Source organism: Myodes glareolus, chromosome 13 (genome assembly GCF_982192425.1).
Source record: "Myodes glareolus chromosome 13, mMyoGla1.1, whole genome shotgun sequence".
In the NCBI taxonomy this organism is placed as follows: Eukaryota; Metazoa; Chordata; class Mammalia; order Rodentia; family Cricetidae; genus Myodes; species Myodes glareolus.
This window is the reverse complement of record NC_142038.1, coordinates 67389175-67411385: the sequence shown is the minus strand read 5'-3', so window position 1 is coordinate 67411385 and position 22211 is coordinate 67389175. Positions and strand designations below refer to the sequence as shown.

Genomic DNA, 22211 nt, shown 5'->3' with positions numbered 1-22211 from the left:
TGGAGTTGTGAATTGCAGGCTAGTTTTCTTTGTTTTATGTCCAAAGGTCACTTATTAGTGAGTACAACTATATTTGTCTTTCTGAGTCTGGGCTACTTCACTCAATATGATGTTTCCTAAATCCATCCCTTTGCCTGCAATTTACAAGATGTCATTTCTTTTTGTTGTGTAGTACTCCATTGTGTAAATGTACCACATTTTCCTTATCCATTCTTCGGTTGAGAGGCATTTATGTTGTTTCCAGGTTCTGTCTATGACAAACAATGCTGCTATGAACACAGTTGAGCTCATGTCCTTGTGATATGATTGGACATCCTTTGAATATATACTCCTAAGTGGTATTGCTGGGTCTTGAGGAAGGTTGGGAAAGTAAAATTCTTAAGACACACCTGTTTGCTTTACTGCAATAAAGGGGGAATCAAAATGATATAGCAGGACCCAGGAGAAAGAGTCTTGGAAGTGTAGATAGATAGCTAAGCAAAACTGGAACTAAACTGAGGGTCTCGAGCCCCTTAAAATTTGATGGATTTAAATGCTGTGTTCTCTCTCAGGTGGTATCACCAGTTAAACAGTTACTAGGTTAAGGTGACCTTGGCAAGACCTATTCAGACTTTCATTCACCTGGTAGCTGTCAGGAGCCCCTGCCATGCTGTTCCTGCACAGATGAGTCTTCCTCGTTTCACTCTTATTCCTCAGTGACAGAGTAGCCCAGGCATGGTCTCATGATGGAGGTAGAAATGCATAGGTGCTTATTCAAATGGAAGAATACTGGGTTTAGGATTCTCCAGGTGGCTAACCCAAGATGTAGCTAAGTCCGGAGGTGGAATGGGCAGTGCGGATATAGGGGCTAGATACATGGAGATGTGGAAAACTGGGCCAGTATCCATAATACAATATCTATGTGAAAATGGTTAAAAACAATGAAAATGATAGCCTTGTGAAATCGATATTTTTAGAGAAAAATTTCTGTCCAATGTGAAAGTTAAGAAACTAGATAGTTATAGACAGAGAGAATATCATGTGGGAAAATATATGTAACAATTATTAAAAGCAAAAAAAACAGAGGTAAAATACAATCACTGTGTTTTATTCTCTCAACTGTATATAGTATTTACAAAGTCAGATTAATATAAGAACTGAAAACTGATCTAGAAAAATCTGTATGAACATATCAAGAGGGTAGATGAAATAAAGCTCTATAAGTAAATGAAAATGACTACAGGGTGGGAAAATCACCAATTCTAATAATAGAAAATCTATAATAATGTCAGTCCTTGACAAACATCAAGAACTAATATAGGCATGTAATTAAAAATCTCAGAAAAAATACCCTCTCGGGAAAGAAGACATAAATAGAAGATTATTGAGCCATTTGCCAGCCTTCATTGCCACTTGGAGTTTTAAATTATATACTTATATTTCTTTGATAAAAATAAAACTTCATATGAAGCAAAAAGAAATTAAATGAGCAAGAATACACTGTTCATAAAGAACACTTCCTGACCTGGAAATCAATGACCTTGTGCTTTCTTTTCACCACTTTTTATAAAAATAAAAGAGGGAGATTAATCTTCTGTTATTATTTCTTTTGTTTTAAAAACTCAAAAACTCCTGGCACATGAGTCTAATCAGTCTTGTCAATAGTACTTATTAGATGCCCAGTGTCTTTAATTGGATGTTTCCAATAATTTAGTGTCCCATCACATGACATTTTCTAACTTTTATTGAAACATTCTGTCTGCTTGCCCTGTATCAATTGCGTCCATATTCTGCCGCGGAGGTACTCACTGCTCACTTAAGAGAACCTTTGTCCCTCTTCCTGACTGGGAGAGCTAAAATTACTCCATTTATTTCTGGAACTAAAATAGAGTTTCGAAAGGTTGAGAGAGTGCTGTAAGGACCTCGGGCAGGAAGGTAATTTAGAGCATCTTCGGACTTCAGATGTGCTTTTCAAGACTGCTTCAACAACTCTATAGTAAAGCATGACCAGCCAGAAACGTTTTGTTTTTTTTTTTCTATAGTTTTACTTAAGGGCATGATACACTATAGGAAGCAAAGAATTCTTTTACATTTCAACAATGATTTGAGAAGTTATATGTGGATATGCAAACCAGTATCATTTCTGGCTTGTTTTAATGATCTTTCAAGCCTCTTACAGATTGATTGGCCAAACAGTCCATGATTGGCCCACCAAATCAAGAGCTCTGACCTCAAATATCACTGCGTATCAGCATATCCATGAAAAGCAGCAAGCATCAGCATGTTCTTTGTCCTTGCCACAGCCTCAGTTTTCCTTGTGCAGTGTTTTCTTGGCCTTTCAGGTTGTTCATAATTATTAGTTCTTTTCTTTTTTTCTGGAATAAGGAAACACATAGTACAGACATGATTGCATACTGTTTCCACATACTGGAAAAACAGAAATCAGGCATGTCTAATCTAATTGGCTACCTTTTCTCACGTATCCAGTCACGTTTATCCCAGATCTAAATGTCACAGGCTATTTTTCTTTCAGCCAGAATTAGAAGAAAAGGAAAAGGATGGTGAGGGCTAAAGAACGGGAAAAAAGCCCCATGAAAAATCCTATCTCTCTGCACCTGAAGATGAGAATGTGGGCACCCAAAGAGCACAGTGGTAGGATGCAGAAAAGAACAAAATTGTACAGGCATCTGTATCTCTGGTTTTGCTTAGTTTTTTGGGTTTTTTTTTGTTTTTTGTTTTTTTTCAGTTTCAGGATTAAAAAGAAGGACTTGGGCTTCACGGTACCACCGAATGTCAGCTATTTATTCACAAAAAGGATTCCTTAGGCCATGAAGAGTCTTCACGGCTGGGGTATACCGAAAAAAATGGAGCCATGAGCAGAACAACAGAAGAGAGTAGTTTCATCCAGGAGATATGCAGAGCAAATGACAATGCTGTTTAGGTATTTGTAACCTTGCTCACTTGTGCTTCCCCGAATCCTGCTGCTCCACAGAACTGAGTCCAAGAAATGAACACAGTCCCAGTGGGAACAGACCTCTTCTTGCCAGACTGCATTTCCTGATGTCTCCATAGTAACCAGTCTCAGAGATAGGTGGGTGAGAAAAGACCACTCAGTCAGCTCCCGCTGCACTTTGTCATCAAGACTGTATTCATCAGCTTCTCATCTTTGTGATCAAATTCCCCAGAGAACAACTTCAAGGATAGACTTTTTGCTCATGGTTTTAGTCCATAAGAGCTTGCTCCTCTGTGCTGGTCTGTAGCAAGCCAGAACAGGAACACAGAGTAGAAGATGCCTCTTATCTTACCATGACTGGGAAGCAGAGAGAGAAATAAGATTCAACCACATATTTGATAATTTCACATGTCATGACATGTCTCCACCTCAAATTGGAGCTCATCTGATACTTTCTACTACTTAGAGGAAACACTGTCAATCGTGGATCCACTGAGAGATTAATCTGTGAGTTTGTAGGCAAAGGCCAGAGAATCCATAATCCAAAAATCAATCTTCAACACATGAGGCTCCTCACAGGGATGTTGTGTGTTCAGACCAGAGTGGGGTCCCTTGACTTCTTTGCTTACATGCAGCTGCCGTGGTTCTCCTCTAACTTTCTCTACTTTTGGTACATAAACCAGAAAGAAGGATACTGAGAAACACAGCCTTCCAGAAACAGGACAAACATCACTGCCAGTTACCCTCTCTTTCAGCTGTCCAAACTCCGGCAACAACAACAGCAGCAATAACAACAATCTTGATCAAGAAGCAAACAAGGAAAGCAGTGAGAACATATGGTTGATATGAGAGTTACTCCTTAGGAGCAAATGGAGCATACCTTGGGTTATGGCCAAATCATTGATCACAACTATGTTTGAGGGCTACAAGTGAATAAGAATGAGAACTCTAAAATAAGCTACTTGTTTAAGAAGAAAATCGAATTGGTTTATTTCATGGTCACTTGTTTCTGTTTGATCTTAAAAAAAAGACAAAACTTTTCTCAGCTGGGTGTTGGTGGCACATGCCTTAAATCCCAGCTCTTGGGAGGCAGAGACAGGCAGATCTCTGCGAGTTTGGGGCCAGCCTGAACTAGTTCCAGGACAGACTCCAAAGCTACAGAGAAACCTGTTTTCGGTGGCAGGGTGAGGGGGACTTTTTTCTTTTGCTTACCAAATTCAGTTCCCACTTGCTCCCCTCCTCCTGCTGTTCCCACCCTTCCTTCCCCAATCCCCACCCACAACTGTCACCCACATTCAGAGGGCCTCCTTAGGGACTATGCAGGTCCCCACTGTGAGTCCAGAGTCATTGAGCTTCGAATAGCTCAGGTCAGCTGTTACTGTGAGTATCCCGATCATAGTCTTGACCCCTTTGCTCATATTATCGTTTCTCCCTCTTTTAAAGTGAACTCTGAGAGCTTAGCCCAGTGCTTAGCTGTGGATCTCTGCATCTGCTTCCATCAGTTTCTGGATGAAGTTCTATGATGACAGTTAAGGTAAGTCATCAATCCGATTACAGGGGAATAACTGTTTAGACAACCTCTTTACTGTTGCTTAGGGTCTTATCCGGTGTCATACTTGTAGATTCCTGGAAATTTCCCTAGTGCCAGGTTTCTCTCTAGACCCATAATGGCTCCCTATTTGATAATTGTTATGAGTTTCAGTTTCTCAATATGCAATATAATTAACCTCAAGAATTATTTAAGTTGCTAAGAGGTAAAGAAATCCCTAAAATAGACGAAAATGAAAATAAAGCAAGCCAACATTCAATGCTCTTAAATATTGAACAAGTAGTTCTCCTAAGCAAAGCTGTGACGATTAAACAAGTAAATGAGTTATAACCCTGATCCTAATGAAAGTAGTCATTTAGAAGTAGTAGTGGAAATAACTAGAATAAAGTCAACTTATTTAAAGCATAGAAATTACATTGTTTTACCATGCTAAAACAAATACATTCAAGCAATACTGAAATATTTTTTACTATTTTTCAAACAGTAGCTCTTATGTTTGTAGATTTAGACCTTATAGGAGATGTAAAATATACCACTGGTTGGTGAGGAACTGTGATTGGTTGTAGTAAATGTTAAGTTGTCCTGAAAGAAAATAAGTTAATCAATGACTCAGTTACTAGATAGACTGTGGGTAAAGACCTTCATATTCCAGCAGAGATAAGGGAAGCATATTCCTAGCCATTGGTTTTGCCCTGTCAAATGTCAGTCCAGTGGACTGAGATGGTTCAGAGTTTAATAGCTCTTGCTGTTCCTCCACAGATCCAAAGGTCCATTCCCAGAACAGGTGTTGGACATCTCCCAATTGCTTGTAACCCAGCTCCAGGCAATCCAATGGCCATTTCTGATTTTCACAGGCATCTGCCTGTGTAGCATCCCATCATTCAGATACATACATGTGTATAAAAACACATTGAAATAAACCTTTAACAACAACAAACAAGGTCAGATCACTTATGAGGAATATGTATCTGCAGCCCACCTTGAAGGTTCAGGCATGGTTAATTCTGAGACTTGATAAACAATGTTTTCTCCATTTCTTGACAGAGACCTATAGTATACACCCCAGTTTTACCTTTTCCCTTAATAAATGCATATCAAATACTGAAGAAATGTCACTGGTGTCACACAGAGGAGAAAAAGTACTGGAAACAGCTCAGGGAATGAGGAATGGCAAAGTATATAAACAGGGACGTGGAGAAGTTGGAATTTTGCAGCAATAATGGCTAAGGAAGAGGACTGGAAACACTACATAGATAGATGTAAACATCTCAAGGGGAAACACCCCATGCTTGGCAGTTTCTGGAGAAACAATAAATATAGTTGGAAAAATAGTTCTACATAGAGAAAAAATATTTGTAAATATCTGCGAATGGTATTTATAATTTAAAGTCTGATTGTAGCAATGAAGGATAATTATCATTAAAGTAGAAGATGATGGGAAAATGAGTACTGGAAAAGATTCTGATGAAATGCGTGAAGCAATGGCTGTAGGAATTGGCCTGGTGCTGTCTACCCTGTCTCTGCTCTAAGCAATTAAAGTTTACATAGCTTTCGGAGATAAACTGGCCTTGTTTACTTGAAGAAAACTTTGTCCCCTTTGTTCATGTCTTTTCTTTCTTATATTTTTATGTAGTATTACTTTATATATTCTGATGATAACACAAAATGTTGTTGTATGCAAGTATAGCATTTTCTCCTAAATATTTTATGGATAAATCTCTCCTATAAAAACCATGAACTCCTCAATAGTAGAGATCTATCTTACATACATCTTTCGAAGGTTCCAGACATTTGAAATTGCCCCATGTAAGACTAGTGTAAAGACATGAAGGAAGGTTGAAAGAGGAGCACAGCAAACCTTACTCTGCCAAGAGCAATATTGGGGAAAAAAAGAGTAAGTGAATTAATCAGCCATAGTGTGTACTGTCTACATGTGGATGTATGCAAGCAAGTCTAGAGATCAAAATGAAAAGCCATGGAATTTTCTATCCTTAGTTTTAAGAAGTACAATTACAACTAAACAGTGAAAAAGAATACTATAAATGTTCGGTAAACAAAAAGGGACTAAATCTAACCGGATTGCTAATGTCAATGAAGTCAAGAGGCCCATTATCCCCTAAATGAGAATCTTTCCTGTGACTCCACAATGGTAGAAGGTGGGTAGTTGCTGCAGCCAGCATAGCCTGGATAGCCAAGGCTGGCGGGGGTGGGGGGTGGGGGGTGGTGCTGGGATTGAAACAGGGAGGCTTCCTTTCAGGTGGAAGAACAGCAACCTTTATTTTGCCCAGCAACATTTTATACCTCTACTCCTTCTGTGGAGACCCACCGGCCAGAAAGAACACAAACATCCTTGTCAATTACAGACCACAAGGAAGTTCCCTGGCTGGTCAGGGGGAGTGAGGGCAGCTGGATCACAACAGGAAGTGAAACTCACATACATCAGAGGCAGAAGATAGTTGCATGGTCTTCTCTTTCTGAAACCACCAGTAGAGGGATGAACTAGTACATGGATTTAGACAGAAATATTTAGAAGACACTTTAACTACTTGTTTGCCTAGCAAAACATGGAGCCCTTTTCTCCTTGCAATGCCCAGGGAACACTATGGAAAATGGTTGCAGACTGTGAAAGAAGTTAGAGAATTGTTATAAAATATTGTCTTCTAGATATAACATGGTCAGTTTAGTCATGAACCCCCAGAAGCTGTAACCACCTGCTCCAGGCCATCTCAAAAGACAAGAGGGATAAAGCTGGAGAAATGACTCAGGAGATGGGCATATGGATTGCTCCTCTCAATTACCTGACTTTGATTTCCAGCATGTTCTCCTGTATCTCTAGCTCCAGGGTTATCTGAGGCTCTGGTCACTGGTGCCACCTGTACTCATGTGCATATTAAATGAGAAGAAAAACAAATTGTTAGAAAAACAATGTGGAGAGCAACTAATGTGAAGAGCAACTAAGAAAAATGCCCAATGGTGACTTGTAGCATACTCATGCATGCATACACATACTACACCCAAAACAAAAATCTGTACTGTCAAGTACAGGTAGACATTTAAATGTGCACAAACAAGTTGAAGCTATTCTACTCTGATGGTTTGTTATGCTAACTCCACATAGTCAGGAACTCGCTATGTAGACCAGTCTGGTTACCAACTCATAGTGATCTATCTGCTTTCTAAGTGCTGGGACTAAAGGTGTGAGCCACCAAATAGAACTTGATTTCCATTCTCTTAAAAGACATTTTGACTATCTATTAGACTTACTGTCTATAGAAACATCAACATTAAACTCCCACTAAAGTGAAAGGTAAAAGGTATTATGCAACTGAAATGCATTCTATTACCATTAGCATTTAATGAGCACCTAACGTGTGCCAGGTGTTGGGCTGAGTATGTCCAGTACAGAGACATATAGGTCATAGTCGTCCTTTGGAAAGTCTGATAGCTATAGAAAGGTTGTGGTATGGTCTATGTATGAAACGTGATGGGCCTGAAATAAAACAGAAAATGTAAGACATGCTTGAAAATATTTCTAGGATGATGTCTTAGAGTGTGAACGAATGTAGGACGTGGCTCCCAGATGATGCTTGAATTTCTCTCTTGAGTATGAAGGTAGAAAGTCAAAAAGAAATCATGTCCTCCTCTCAGTGCTGAGCCCTCTGTGTGAGAATAAGATCTTCCACTGATCTTTGAGGGTGTGGCAACCTTAGTAGAAAAGTTTTTTATAAAACCTACTTTTCCGGAAAGAGTACTTAAGAAATGGACAAAATGACGCAGTTAGGCTATGGTCACTTTTCTATGTTGATACTATTATTATTATTATTATCTTTTGACACTTTTAAGTAACCTATTGACTTATTCATGTTTTCTTTGTTTTCAAAGGCTTCACAAATTTCATGTCATCCTGGCTCAGGGGCCATGCTAATTTTCCCTGCTGATACATGCTTTTGATCATACAACTGAGCACACACAAAGACTGTAAAAATGTATCACACAATGTTCATGGGAAATAAGAAAAATAGGAAATAGTTAACAAGTGGTAAATCATACCTCCAGAGTAAATATTTGCTTCAAAACAAATTACCCATATTATTGATATGACCATGAGGTGAATTTCATACCTCATTGGTAAAGGGAAGCAGAAATGATATTGCATTGTGGACAAAATGTGAAATTATTCTTCTAATTGATCAGTTTTATGATTCCTACATATGTTCAAATTTAGAAAGATTGCCTCTCAGAAAATTCATGCCTAAGCAACTTTGATGTAATTTAGTGTTTCTGTCAAGTGAATTCAACAATGAAAATATTAGGACAGTCCCAATTAATCCTGTAGCCTGGCCAGAAGCGCCGCTAGCTGCATGCTACTTTCACCTCTGGATGTTGTCTTCAATTAAGATTTCTATCAAGTGAAAGAATTGATTAGTCTCTTCAAGCAAGAAGCCTTGCTTCTACAAGTAAACAGGTTTGTTTCCATTAAAGCTTTCAGTGGCTCTAAGACGTTGTCATCCTCGGCTGGGGAAACAGTTCATGGCAACCCAGCTGTTGCTTTCATTAGAGACACTTACAAGCCAAACAGTGGCACACCGCAAGTTCAGGGGCATTATCTGAAAAGGTCAAAGTTGGACTGCAGAGAAAGAATCATCCTCAAAGGTCACCAAGCCACTGTGAATTTCACGATGCTTTTCTATGCTTTCATATGTAGGAGAACACACACAATTCAATTAGTGTTGGCCCTGGCTTTCTAATGAAACAATCCATTTTCCTACTTGATATCTAATTGTCTCATCTGTGACATCTTTGATTAAAAATAACACACCACACCATCTTGTTGACTGCAGCAAGGATTGTGTTCATTACTACATTATTAAGGCAATACACTGAGTGATAAAATGAATTTTGTCAGTAAAAAAAATCACACTTAAAATAATTACATTGAAGTGATTTTAATGGAGATAATCACATGATAATTTACAAACGTGTGAGCTTCTAGGTAGAGTTAAGCTGAAAGATATTGGATTTTCAATTTCCAAGATGATGTGAAAGCTAATAAAATAAACTTGGCACTATCTATTTTACATCACACCTAAATATGATTTGGTTTATACCTTGGTCATTCATGTCTCCTGCTTGTCAGTTTCTCTTCAGTGATCAGAGGAACTTAGCTTGCTGGTAAACATGGCACTGCTCTCACTACTTTAGTATATGTGTTCAGGGTGTTGTTTCTGAGTCGTTCATGCTCGTATCTACAAAGGCATTTAACTACAGTGTGGAAGACTGGGGCTTATATATAACTTACAATAATCATCCTCGCACCCTCTTAGAAACCTGTATTGTATTATAAAGAACATAGTGCACCTACGATTTCTCATCGTGTGCTATTTGTGTATCATTTCTAAAAGTCATACCTTTATATACTCTAGTCCCTGAGATATTAAGAAAATCAGAAGGTTATTAGGGGCACGAGAAAGTGATTCAGTAGATAAAAATGTGTGCTGTACCTATGTGAGGAACTGAGCCTAAATACCCAGAACTCACATTAAAAAGCAGCATAAATCTCAATGCTCTTACGCAGAGGTGGAAGGAGCTGACAGGAGTCCCAGAAGCTCATTGTCCAGCTTCTCTAGCATAGACAGTTATAAACAACAAAAGACCCGATCTCAAACAAAGTGAAAGATGAGAACTGAGACACAAGATGGCCTCTGATCTGCATGTATGGATGCGGCATTTGTGTACACTCATCCGCACACAAAATTGCATACATGTGTGCGTGTGTGTGTGTGTGTGCGCACGCGCGCGCATGCACACACACAATTCTACTAATATATTGGGTTCTTTTATTTAAGAAGGGTTTTATTTTCAACTTCCATGTCTGTCCAAAGGGACAGCAAATAAATAGAGGATATGAATATGTGTCTAAATATAAGCCATATATTTTCAATGTCTTGCATAAAATGAAAAGAAATAGGGTTTTCTGACTTCAGTAAATTCACACAGCCATTGATTGTGTTACCAAGGTGAGTTCACACATACTGCCATATGTGTGTAATTTATACATTGACTTGCACTCACAGATGGAATTCTTATGTAAGCCTGAAACTATTAGAGGAACTGAAAATGGGGATAGGAGGTGAGTATTAAATATAGGCAGTAGTTGCAAAAATAACTGTGCTTTGATTTTATTCTTGTTATGTTTTCAGTTTCACGACTTTGCCAGTGCTGTGTGCCCCTTTAAAGATGCTTTGTTAACAAGGCCTGCCAGGTGTATTTTCTGTGTGTCCTTGCTTCTAGAACAAATGCATATCTTTGCTCTTTGATCCATAAAACATCCATGTTTTCCTTTTCATTTTATTTTAAAATCAATACATCATTAAAGAAAATTTGTCAGCAGATCAATGTTGAAGAAAAGTCACTGTAACCATAGTGCTAAACTATAGCTATTATCAAAAGTTGATTGTGTTCCTAGGAAGCTTGTCTTTCTAAAAGGAACATGTTTTCATTTATAACTGGTTATATACTTGATACAGTTACCATACGTGATCAGCATGTCCTGCTTCCGGCACTCCTAATATCACACAGATATTTCACAATTTCCATTTCAAAAGTCTTTCCTCCCTCTTTTGATTCTGAGTTCTTTGGATGAAGCAACTGTTCAGACCACATTTAAGAAAAAGCAGACCTGTCTTGGGATTAGAGAGAACCATGAAACTTTCTTCCCCAATTTATCCACACCTGCCTATGTATGTTAGTGTGGACTCATGGACACTTGTGTGGTCTTTGGTTTATAGTCACTACCTCTTTATTCCGTTTGTTGCACATTCTATTCTGTATCTGACTCATCGGAACTCTTTGTTTGCTCTTTCATCCTTTTGAATACACCTTTTAGTCTAATGATTGTTTTTATACTTTCCTATTTCCCAACAGAGTGAATCACCCTTCCATCTGCTAGTCTTTCTCAGCAGGTGCTTAATGCGGTATTTGATTCATCATATTGCAGTCGCCAGGAGCTCTCCGAAGTTGTGATAAATGTTAGTTAAATATTCTCTTGGTCTGAGGTTGACATCAGGAAGTCTTCCTCAATGCCCTTCCTCCTCCTTTTTGGGAGAGGCAATGTCTCACCACTGGAGTGATCATTGCAGCAAGGCTGGTTGGACAACAAGCTTCAGGAAGCCACCTAATTCTCCCTCCAGCATTGGGGTCACAGACACATCTCATCAAACCCTGGTGCTATGTAGATGCTAGGGATCTAAGCTGAGGTTCTCCTTGATCAATGAGAACTGTACCCTCTGAGTCTTCTCCACAGCCTTCCCAAGTGCTGTTTTCTTTAGAATTCCTTACATATTTATTCAAAAACCACTCCAATAAATTTTCTAAATATTAATTTTTTTCCCTTGGGGATGACATCCCAGACTCTGTCACCCCATAACATCTGGAACCAATCCACATCCCAGACTTTTTCACCTGTCAACCAGTATCATCTTGCATTACTCAGTTTTCTAATTGAAACATTAAGTAAGCTGGACTGACTTTGTGACTCCCATCCCCAGATATGCACCTACAACTGGAAAGGCAGAGTTGAAACTGGAAGATACTAGTAGGCCCGAGTCATTACAAGTAACCTCTATTCTCTGGATCTAAGCCTTGGTCCTACATGGGTCAGAAATCCATATAGCAGTCCTTCACTATCTTTGATAATACCATGTATGATATATTTTATCTTTTCTGAGCTTTTTTTGTTCTTCAACACGTAGTTATATATACCAGGAGAGATCCAATAAATCATACAAAGTCTTTGTTTGTCTAGAAACCTAAAGTAGAAAAATGTGAATTGAGAAAACTTCAACTGACTGAGTTCCATTAATTTTCAATAATGGCAAGTGAAGGTCAGTCAAAGGAAGAATGAAAAATACCACAGCTTTGTTTTGTTTTTCTAAATGGAGAAAAACTAAGCTTTAGGGCTCTGTTGACCTTAGTTCTTCTGGAAATATTCTATAGTCTATAAATAAGATTTAACAGTTTATAAAGCAAAACCCACAGACTCAATATAGCACAGAAGTAAAATACCTGACAAACTGACATATTTTGCCTGTACTTAACATCATTCAAAAGAATATCACAGTCGTCTCTCTAGAAAATATAAATTTTCTGTAAGAAATTTAAAGACATTTATGTTAAACTTTTGTATTTGTTTGAATATCCAGATGTTTGGTATCATTTAAAAATTATTAGGATAATAATACATTTTATATAATGTTCTTAGATTCATTTTTTATTTTACATCCAGTATTTTTCCCTAATACGAGTAACCAAATATGTGCAGTACAATCAGAGGCCATAAGAGAGCAAAGGGTTCCTTAGAAATGGAGTTCTAGATGGTTATGAGCAAGCATGTGAGTGCCAGGAACCAAATTCAGGTCTTCTGCAGGAAGAGTAAGTGCTGAACCATCTCTCCAGCCACATTAACCCAGCGTTCTCAACATTGCATAAATATACACATCCAGGAACACACCTAGAGGTAACTGTAGACTGAAGTCCTCAGCTAAGTTTTGGATAACATCACCAGTGATTTGTTAATTCTTTTCTTTTTCTTTCAGTTTCTCATACACAACAGTGAAGATGAAACTAGGCTTATATCCTGCTCCCAGTGCAACTTCCTTAGATATGGACATTTCTGGTATGCTTAAAAACATTGATTTCAATGTTCGATCAGTTATAAGTACTCTCTGAACAGGAAACTATGATGTTTTCCCAAATGACTACCCAAGACCCCATACTGACTCTGCAGCTGTTTCTATGTCCTTCTAAAACTGATTTTCTAAACAGTGGGCAATAAAGTTTTCGAAATTAGTGATTAGATTTAAATTCTTTATAGAGATTCTCATCACACTTAGAAATAAAATATTTCCAGCCAGGTGGTGGTGGCTCATACCTTTAATTCCAGCATTCAGGAGGCAGAGACAGGCAGACCTCTATGAGTTTAAGGCTAGCCTGGTCTATAAAAACTACTTCCAGGACAGGTGCCAAAGCTACAGAGAAACTCTGTCTCAAAAAACCATATATATATATATATATATATTCCACTCAGGCCTAGTAGCTTTCACATAGACATTTCTCTCCCTGTTCATCTTCTCTCTCTCTCTCTCTCTCTCTCTCTCTCTCTCTCTCTCTCTCTCTTTCTCTCCTTCCCTCCCTCCCTCCCTCCCTCTCCATGTTCCTTTCTCTTTAGCATTCTTTCAATTCATTTTACAAACACCAGACTTCTAGGTACTTGGTACTATTTTATAATCACAAGCATAATTTTGTTCTTTAACAAACTGAGCTGAAAGATTGTGAACTATCTTAAACTCTCCTGTAGATTTTGTACATCGAATTCAGCATGACTGCCTCCATTCTTAATTCTAAATGTTATCTCCAGCCTTATGACTAAGAAAGACCCTTTGTGATCATGGAGTCTAAAGCATGCCTTCCCCACTTTCTTTATCACATCATCAATTTAGTTCATTATCATTGTCTATTATTATTTATTTTATTTTTTGCTTTTCTGCCCTAAATAAAGATATATGGAGGCAGAGAATTTGACTCTATTCTTGATAACTAAAATAGTACTCATTGTAAAAGAAATTAGTCTATCCTTTAGTTTTTTTAATCAAAAGGAAAAGTCTTACTGTATGTGCCCTTCAGGGGGCCAAGGAAGGAGAATGACAAGTTCCAGGCTAACCTCAAATACACAGGGGTTTCAGATCAACTTGGCTTAATGGGAAGAACCAACTACCTTCCCCAAGATGAACAAAGAAAGGAAATGTTTTCACTATAAACTTTCAACAATTGAATAATGGCTCATCAAAGAAATAGACAAATAATTGATAATTATAAATTGAATTTTAATCAATTATCAAGTATAATACAATATTGCTAATATTCATCCATGACGTGTTTTTTTCTTATCTTTTATAATCTAGTGTTCCATTGATGAAAACCTACAGAAAGCTCTGCATTCTGTAGAGGCTTTATTATTGTCTTTACACAAACAGACAAGAGAATTATAGGAGGTACAAAGAAGCAGATTGACAAGCTTAATAAAAACCATAATTCTCCAGTACAATTATTGAAAATTTGTATTCAACATTTCACATTTTTATTTGTATTTAGTAATTAGTGTTGAGGAATATTTGTTTAATTATGCAAAGGTGTCTTGCATTTCTTCAGCTATGTAAGGATGTGTTGCCTTTGTTAATGTTGCAGAATAATTGCTTAATTATGTAAAGATGTGTTGCTGTTCTTACCCTGCCTACCTAAGGCACCTATTGGTCTAATAAAAAGCTAACAGCCAATACTGAGGGAGGAAGTATAGGTAGAACTTCTAGGTATGGAGAGTAAATAGGGGGAGAAATTTCTGCTGGAGGGAGAAAAGAAAAGGAGATGACAGAGATCCAACAGGGGCCAGTCAGCCAGACATGGAGGAAGCAGGAAAGTAGGACATACAGGATGAAAGATAAAAATCAATGAGGCAGAACATAGATGAATTGAAACAGGTTAAATTAAATTAAAAGAGCTAGTAAGGCAAGCATAAACTAAGGTTGAGCATTTATAATTAATAATAATTCTCCATGCCTTTATTTGAGAGCCAGTGAGCAGCCCAAAGAAAATTCCAACTCAAGATTAGAAAATTGGAATTTTGAGCTACAGGCTTGAAAATGAATTAAAATGCTTTCAGTTGAACTTGTGAGATAAGAAAATAGCAATTGGAGAAGGTTTTATGACATAACAGAGAAATTCAATAAGGTTATTGGATTATTATTGAGTTAGTGAGTTAGTGAAAAGTTTTAAAGATCATTGACAAACTCTAAAGTAATTAGATTTTTCTGAACAAAAGAAGAAATCAGAATTAATATATAAATTGATGAATTAATAAATTGCTGATATATTAAGATATTCTGTATTAAGCTTCCCATACAGATAATGAGCTGAGTTCTGTAGCTGAGCATGGAACAAACCAGAAAAGTAAGAAACAAAGAAGAATGCTTTTTTAAAAGAATTTCAATCTTGAACTTAGCTGAAGTTGGCATAGAAAGTGAACAGACATAGAATTTAGTGATTAAGATATGTTTGGATCTTGCAGACAAGTGATGGGTGTGAGTTGGAGAAGTGAGAGTTCACCTGGGCATCCTCTGGAGAGGAGGGCATGCAGTGGCTCCAAGGTCACAGAACTCTGCAGTCCCAAGGTCACTCACACTCCCTGTCTGAGTCCCTTAATTTATGAAGAACTGAAGCATACTCTCTCACAGTTTTTGAGGCTGGGATGTGCCAAGAACGTGCAGCAACAGGTCTGAAATCTACTGAGGGCTACTTTCTGCTTCCAAGAAAGTATCCTGCTCCATCTGCCAGAGCAGAAGATACTGAGTTCTCACATGGTGGAAGGCAGAGACGTACCGAAAGAAAGCTGACCTTTCAGCCCCTCCGTGTGCAACCTCTGCAGAAAGGAGTGAATCTTCTTGTAAGGTTGGATGCTCCCCACCTCACTGCTACTCCATGTGGGACCTGTGAGTAGAGTACTTTAGATAGCTCATGTAAATTGTCTCACAGAATGCTCTTCCTTCTGTGAGGGGCTTATTTAACTCAGCACAGTTTCCTTAAGGCTTATTTGTGTCTTATATGTGACGGGACTTCTATTTTTTGATCATTCATTTTTTTTTCGTTTGAGTACATATGTGTGCCCAAATCCATGCTTGTGTGTGCATGGGTGTATATGTGTGTGCATGTTGCAGTGTAGTGTATATCTATGTGTGTGTGAGTTTATGTGTATATGTTGTAACGAGTTTATTTGTATGTGTTCATGTGTGTGGTATTCATGTGATTGCTTAGATCTGTGCAAACTTATGTTCAGGTTTGCATACAACTCCATACATACAGAGGCCCAATGCTGACATCAGGTGCTTTCCTCAATTGCTCAGTGTTACATTTACTGAGACAGGGTCTCTTGTTGAACTCCAGCTAGTCCAACTTCCCAGCATGCTTTGAGGATCCCTGGTCTCTGCTTCCACAGCATTAGAATAACTGGCTTTTGAAATCTTTAAGAACCATAGGCCCTTGTTTTTAACCGCTGAGTAAAACTCTAATGTATATATGTTCCACACCTTTTTTAACCATTCTTCTATTGAGGGGCACCTAGGTTGTTTCCAGGTTCTGGCTATTACAAATAGTGCTGCTATGAACATAGTTGAACAAATGCTTTTGTAGTATGATAGGGCATTTCTTGGGTATATTTCCAAAGGTGGAATTGCTGGGTCCTGAGGGAGGTTGACTCCCAGTTTCCTGAGAAACCGCCACACTGCTTTCCACAGTGGCTGCACAAGTTTGCATTCCCACCAACAATGGATGAGTGTTCTCCTCACTCCACATCCTCTCCAGCATAGGCTATCATTGATGTTTTTGACTTTAGCTATTCTGACAGGTGTAAGATGGTATCTCAAAGTTGTTTTGATTTACATTTCCCTGATCGCTAAGGAGGTTGAACATGACCTTAAGTGTCTTTTGGCCATTTGAAGTTCATCTGTTGTGAATTCTCTGTTCAATTCAGTACCCCCATTTTTTAATTGGGTTAATTAGAGTTTTAGTGTCTAGTTTCTTGAGTTCTTTGTATATTTTGGAAATCAGATCGTTGTCTGATGAGAGGTTGGTGAAGATCTTCTCCCAGTCGGAAGGTAACCTTTTGGTCTTACGACAGTGTCCTTTGCATTACAGAAGCTTCTCAGTTTCAGGAGGCCCCATTTATTCATAGATTCTCTTATTGTCTGTGCTACTGGGGTTCTACTTAGGAGGTGTTCTCCTGTGCCTATATCTTCTAGACTACTTCCCATTTTCTCTTCTATCAGGTTCAAAGTGGACAGATTAATGTTGATGTTTTTAATCCATTTGGACTTGAGTTTTGTGCATGGTGATAGATATGGATCTACTTTCATTCTTCTACAGGTTGACATCCAGTTATGCCAGCACCATTTGTTAAAGATGCTTTCCTTCTTCCATTGTATATCTTTAGCTCCCTTGTCGAAAATCAGGTGTTCATAGGTTTGTGGGTTAATATCCGGGTCTTCTATTCGATTCCATAGGTCGACTTCTCTGTTCTTATGCCAATACCAAGTTGTTTTCAACACTGTCGCTCTGTAATAGAGTTTGAAGTCAGGGATGGTAATGCCTCCAGAAGTTCCTTTATTATATAAGATTGTTTTGGCTATCCTGGGTTTTTTGTTTTGCCATATAAACTTGATTATTTTTCTCTCAAGGTCTGTGAAGAAGTTTGATGGGATTTTGATGGAGATTGCACTGAATCTATAGATTGCTTTTAGTAGAATTGCCATTTTTACTATGTTGATTCTCCCAATCCAAGAGCAGGGGAGGTCTTTCCATTTTCTGGTAACCTCCTCAATTTCTTTCTTCAAAGACTTAAAGTTCTTGTCAAATAGGTCTTTCACTTCCTTGGTTAGAGTTACCCCAAGATAGTTTATGCTATTTGTGGCTATCGTGAAAGGTGATGTTTCTCTGATTTCCTTCTCTGCTTCTTTAAACGCTTTACTGAGTGAGGTAACCCAGACCCAAAAAGAGGAATATGGTATGTACTCACTCATAAGTGGATTCTAGCCATAGTTAAAGGTCTTTGAGCCTATAATTTGTGATCCTAGAAAAGCTAAATAAGAAGGTGAACCTGAAGAAAATCATATGGTTATCCTTCTGGATATTGGAAGTAGACAGGATTGCCAGGCAAACTTGGGTGCACGGGGGGGGGGGGGGGGGTAGGGGGTGGAAGTAAGGGGAGATGGTTAGAGAGAAGGGAGAGGGGGAGGATTGGGGGATGACTTGGGGAAATATGATGGGGGGAGGGAGGAAGGATGGATATGGGAGCAGGGAAGTATATATCTCAACTAAGGGATCCATTTTAGGGTTTGCAAGAGACTTGATTCTAGAGGGGTTCCCAGGCCCAAGGAGAGGTCCCCAGATTGTTCCCTGGGCAGCAGAGAAGAGGGTGCTTGAACTGGCCTTGGCCCATAACCATACTGATGAATATTTTGCATATCACCATAGAACCTTCATCTGGCGATGGATAGAGATAGAGACAGAGACACATATTGGAATACTGGACTTAACTCCCTAGGTCCAAATGAGAAGCAGAAGGAGGGAGAAAGTGAGCAAGAAAGGCAGGACCAGAGGGAACCTTCATCTGACGTTAGATGGAGATAGAGACAGAGACTCACATTGGAGCACTGGACTGAGCCCCCAAGGTCCAAATGAGGGGCAGAAGGAGGGAGACCATGTAAAAGGAAATTAGGACAGCGAAGGGTGCGTTCACCCGCTGATTCAAGAAGACTGATCGAATAAGAGCTCACCAAGGCCAGCTGGACTGGGACTGAATGAGCATGTGATCAAACCGGATTCTCTGAATGTGGCTGACATGGGGGCTGACTGAGAAGCCATTGACAATGGCACTGGGTCTCGTTTTTTCTGCATGTACTGGCTTTTTGGGATCCTAGTCTGGTTGGATGCTCACCTTCCTAGACCTGGAGGGAGAGGGGAGGAACTTGAACTTCCCACAGGGCAGGAAACCCTGACTGCTCTTAGGACTGGAGAGGGAGGAGGAGAGGGAGTGGGGGGGGGAGAGGGAGTGAGGGGAATGGGAAGGTATTGGGAGGAGGGGAGGAAGTGGAAATTTTTATAAACAAATAAATAAATAAATTTGAAAAAAAGAGAGGGGGGAGGAACTTGAACTACCCACAGGGCAGGAAACCCTGACTGCTCTTAGGGATGGAGAGGGAGGAGGAGAAGGAGTGGGGGGAGTGGGAGGGTGTTGGGAGGGGGGCGGAAATGGAAACTTTTATAATTTAATAAACTTTGAAAAAAAAATTTGAAAAAAAAAACTTAAAAAAAAAGAACCATAGGTCCTTGTGCTTGGTTGACAAGCCCTTGATCCATTAAGCTATCTTCTCAGGCCATGGTCTCCTCTTGCTTTACGCTTTTATTACCTTTGTTTGTTTGTTGGAGCCCATGATATGACACATGTCAGAGTCAGAGGCCCTCTCGGAGGAGCTGCTTCTCCTTTCCATCATGCAGGTTACACGGATCAAATTCAGGTCTTCAGGCTTGCATACAATTACCTTCAGCTACTGGAAATTTTTGCAATGTCTCTGCAATCACCAGGTTTTCTGACTGAATTCACATTCCCTTCTCCAGAATGAAGCTTCCAACCATGGCAAACTAAGTCAGGTTCTACCAGGCCTGTGACTGATGAACTAGAAGTTTTTTCCTCGGGCATCATTCAGAAATATCAGAACATTTGGGCATACATTTAGGCTTTTGTTTCCACTCAGGGAAAAGCCCGGAGCTGGGAGGCTCTCCTAAAAACATGACACTCCACTGACAGACCCAAGGGAACGGACACCACAGTAATTCCTAATTTTGATGCATCTGTTTGATTTTATCTTATTATTTTGCCCAGAGTCCTTAAGAAGGAAATTGTAATAGCCCAAGTAGTGCTTAATAAGTCCCTGTGGAAGGCAAAGATGCCTGGGGTTTCCCATTCTGTCTCTTCGCAGGTGTCACTCTCTTCCTTTGTTACATTTTATAGATCCCCTCAAAGTTTCTTTAGTCAGAAGTTTGTGTGTTCTTTGAAATATTTAAATTTTCTCTTTCACCAAAGTTTGGTTACTCCATACTTACCTTCTTTTAATCACACAAAGTCTTACTGTAGCTCTGGAAATTTTCAAGTAAAATAGTTATATTTCTTCTGTTATGAGACAGTGGGAATCTGATGGAATTAGCAGGATGCAATTCCAACTTCTGCCTTGCATTAAAATTGTTTCTAGCATAAAGTGCTAATTCTATGGTGAGTTGTGAATTGTTTTCTTCAACACTCCAGGCACCTGTACTTGTTTCCCTTATTATGATTGTGTTTTTGATAAAGTGTGCACTAAGAATTATTCTCAGGGTACTTGCAAAGTCTGAATAGTAACTTTTCCCCATATAGGATTATCTTCAACTTGTAATTTTGTGGGCTTTCCTTCTCATAATGATTAATATCCTACCTTCAAGTAAGACTTAGGTCAGTGGGCTATGTTGTCAACATACTTCAGAACTCAGACAGTGAAAAAGAATTATAGCCTGTGAAAGTAAAATCCTCTGACATGATTAATGAATATTTTGTTTCATGGGATGAAGATGCAGGCAGTAACTACAAGAAGCTAATCTTGAAAAATAAGCACATACACAGAGAGAAAAACATGTACCCACAGACATGCTTATAGATGCACACATATGCATAATCATATACACATGCATGTACATACTTTACACATTCATGAATACATCTGCACATGCATTCACACATACATACACAACATTCACAGTAAAGGTAATTTCTGTTTATATAGTGTGCCAGTGAAAATCAGGGACTCATGACTTGGACACATTTGAACTAATAAAAGTCTCAAGAGAGTAGAGAGTAGGTTCTTTCACTGAAAAAAGCCAATGGATAAAACAGAACTATGCAAATATGAACTTGAAAGTCTTAGAAAAAGACCAAACTGTCTAAAACATAGTTACTAGCTTGGGTAGAAAGCCCTTAGCTTCAAAAAAAAGCCATGTTACCAACCAGATGCTTCTGTTAAAAACATAGAAGATGCTCCAGGATATGTATATAACAACTGTTAATGATAAAAGAAGCCATGGGTTTTAAGAATAACAAGAAAGGGTAAATGGGAAGATTTAAGGAAGAAAAAGGAAAGGTGAAAATGTAATTATAATCTCAAAAAATAAAAGAAATAATTTCTAAAAACCCAGGAAAAGTAATGACTGTGAGCTGGACAACTCTAAGAAGCTAATACTGTGTAATTTACAGGAAGCACATGATGTACAAAGAACTGTTTCTAATTGGTTTTTCCTATTTTTTAATTTGCTTTTTAAATCTATTTAGTTGTCTACACATTTTAATACTATCCCCAAAGTAGGTCACCTTGAAGATTCTATTTTTATTTTTGAAACTGAATCTCTTCCCTTTTAACTTTCAGTCTAATTTTTACAATTTCATATCTATATTCAATGACATATGGTAATATCTATGCACCATTTCACGCCTTAGATTCTTCTCTAAACCTCCAACACACCCTCTCCCAACTTCTTGCCTTTTTTTATATCACATGGAGTAAGCTTAGTGTTACCCATTGTTGTGTATATCATGTAGATGGCAGTTTCTGTGCTGCCTGGTCCCACAGCTGCTCAGTCCCAAAGAAACACACAAAGGCTTATATTAATTATAAACTGTTAGTCCTACTTTCTCAGGCTTATTATTAACTGGTTCTTACAACTTAAATTAACCCATGATTCTTGTCTATGTTAAGCCACATGGCTTGGGACCTTTCCTCAGTACAGCATTTTCATCTTGCCTCCTCCACATCTGGCTGGTGACTGACTCTCTGCCTTTCCTCTTCCCAGAGTTCTCCTAGTCTGATCACCCCACCTATACTTCCTGTCTGGCTACTGGCCAATCAGCATTTTATTAAACTTTAAACATATTTAATACACGTGACAAATCTTTATAATGTACAAGAGCTTTGTCTCCCAGCATTATAGTGTGGGGAGTGTGTTCCCGCATGACGTGTGTATCATGGCACCTGGGGAAGCCAAAGGACAACTGTGTGGAATTAGCTCTGTCCTTCCACTTTTACATTGGTTCTGAGAAGCAAACCC

General features: G+C 38.7%; 1 long non-coding RNA gene across 1 annotated transcript; it reads right to left on the bottom strand.

Moving 5' to 3' along the window:
* Window positions 1-1892: 1892 nt before the first annotated feature.
* Window positions 1893-21958, bottom strand: LOC146891828 (uncharacterized). The gene is made up of 3 exons (XR_015005279.2): window positions 21879-21958; window positions 7280-7354; window positions 1893-2354 (listed from the first exon to the last, which is right to left on the bottom strand). It is a non-coding gene; the product is annotated as an uncharacterized LOC146891828 (long non-coding RNA).
* Window positions 21959-22211: the final 253 nt, after the last annotated feature.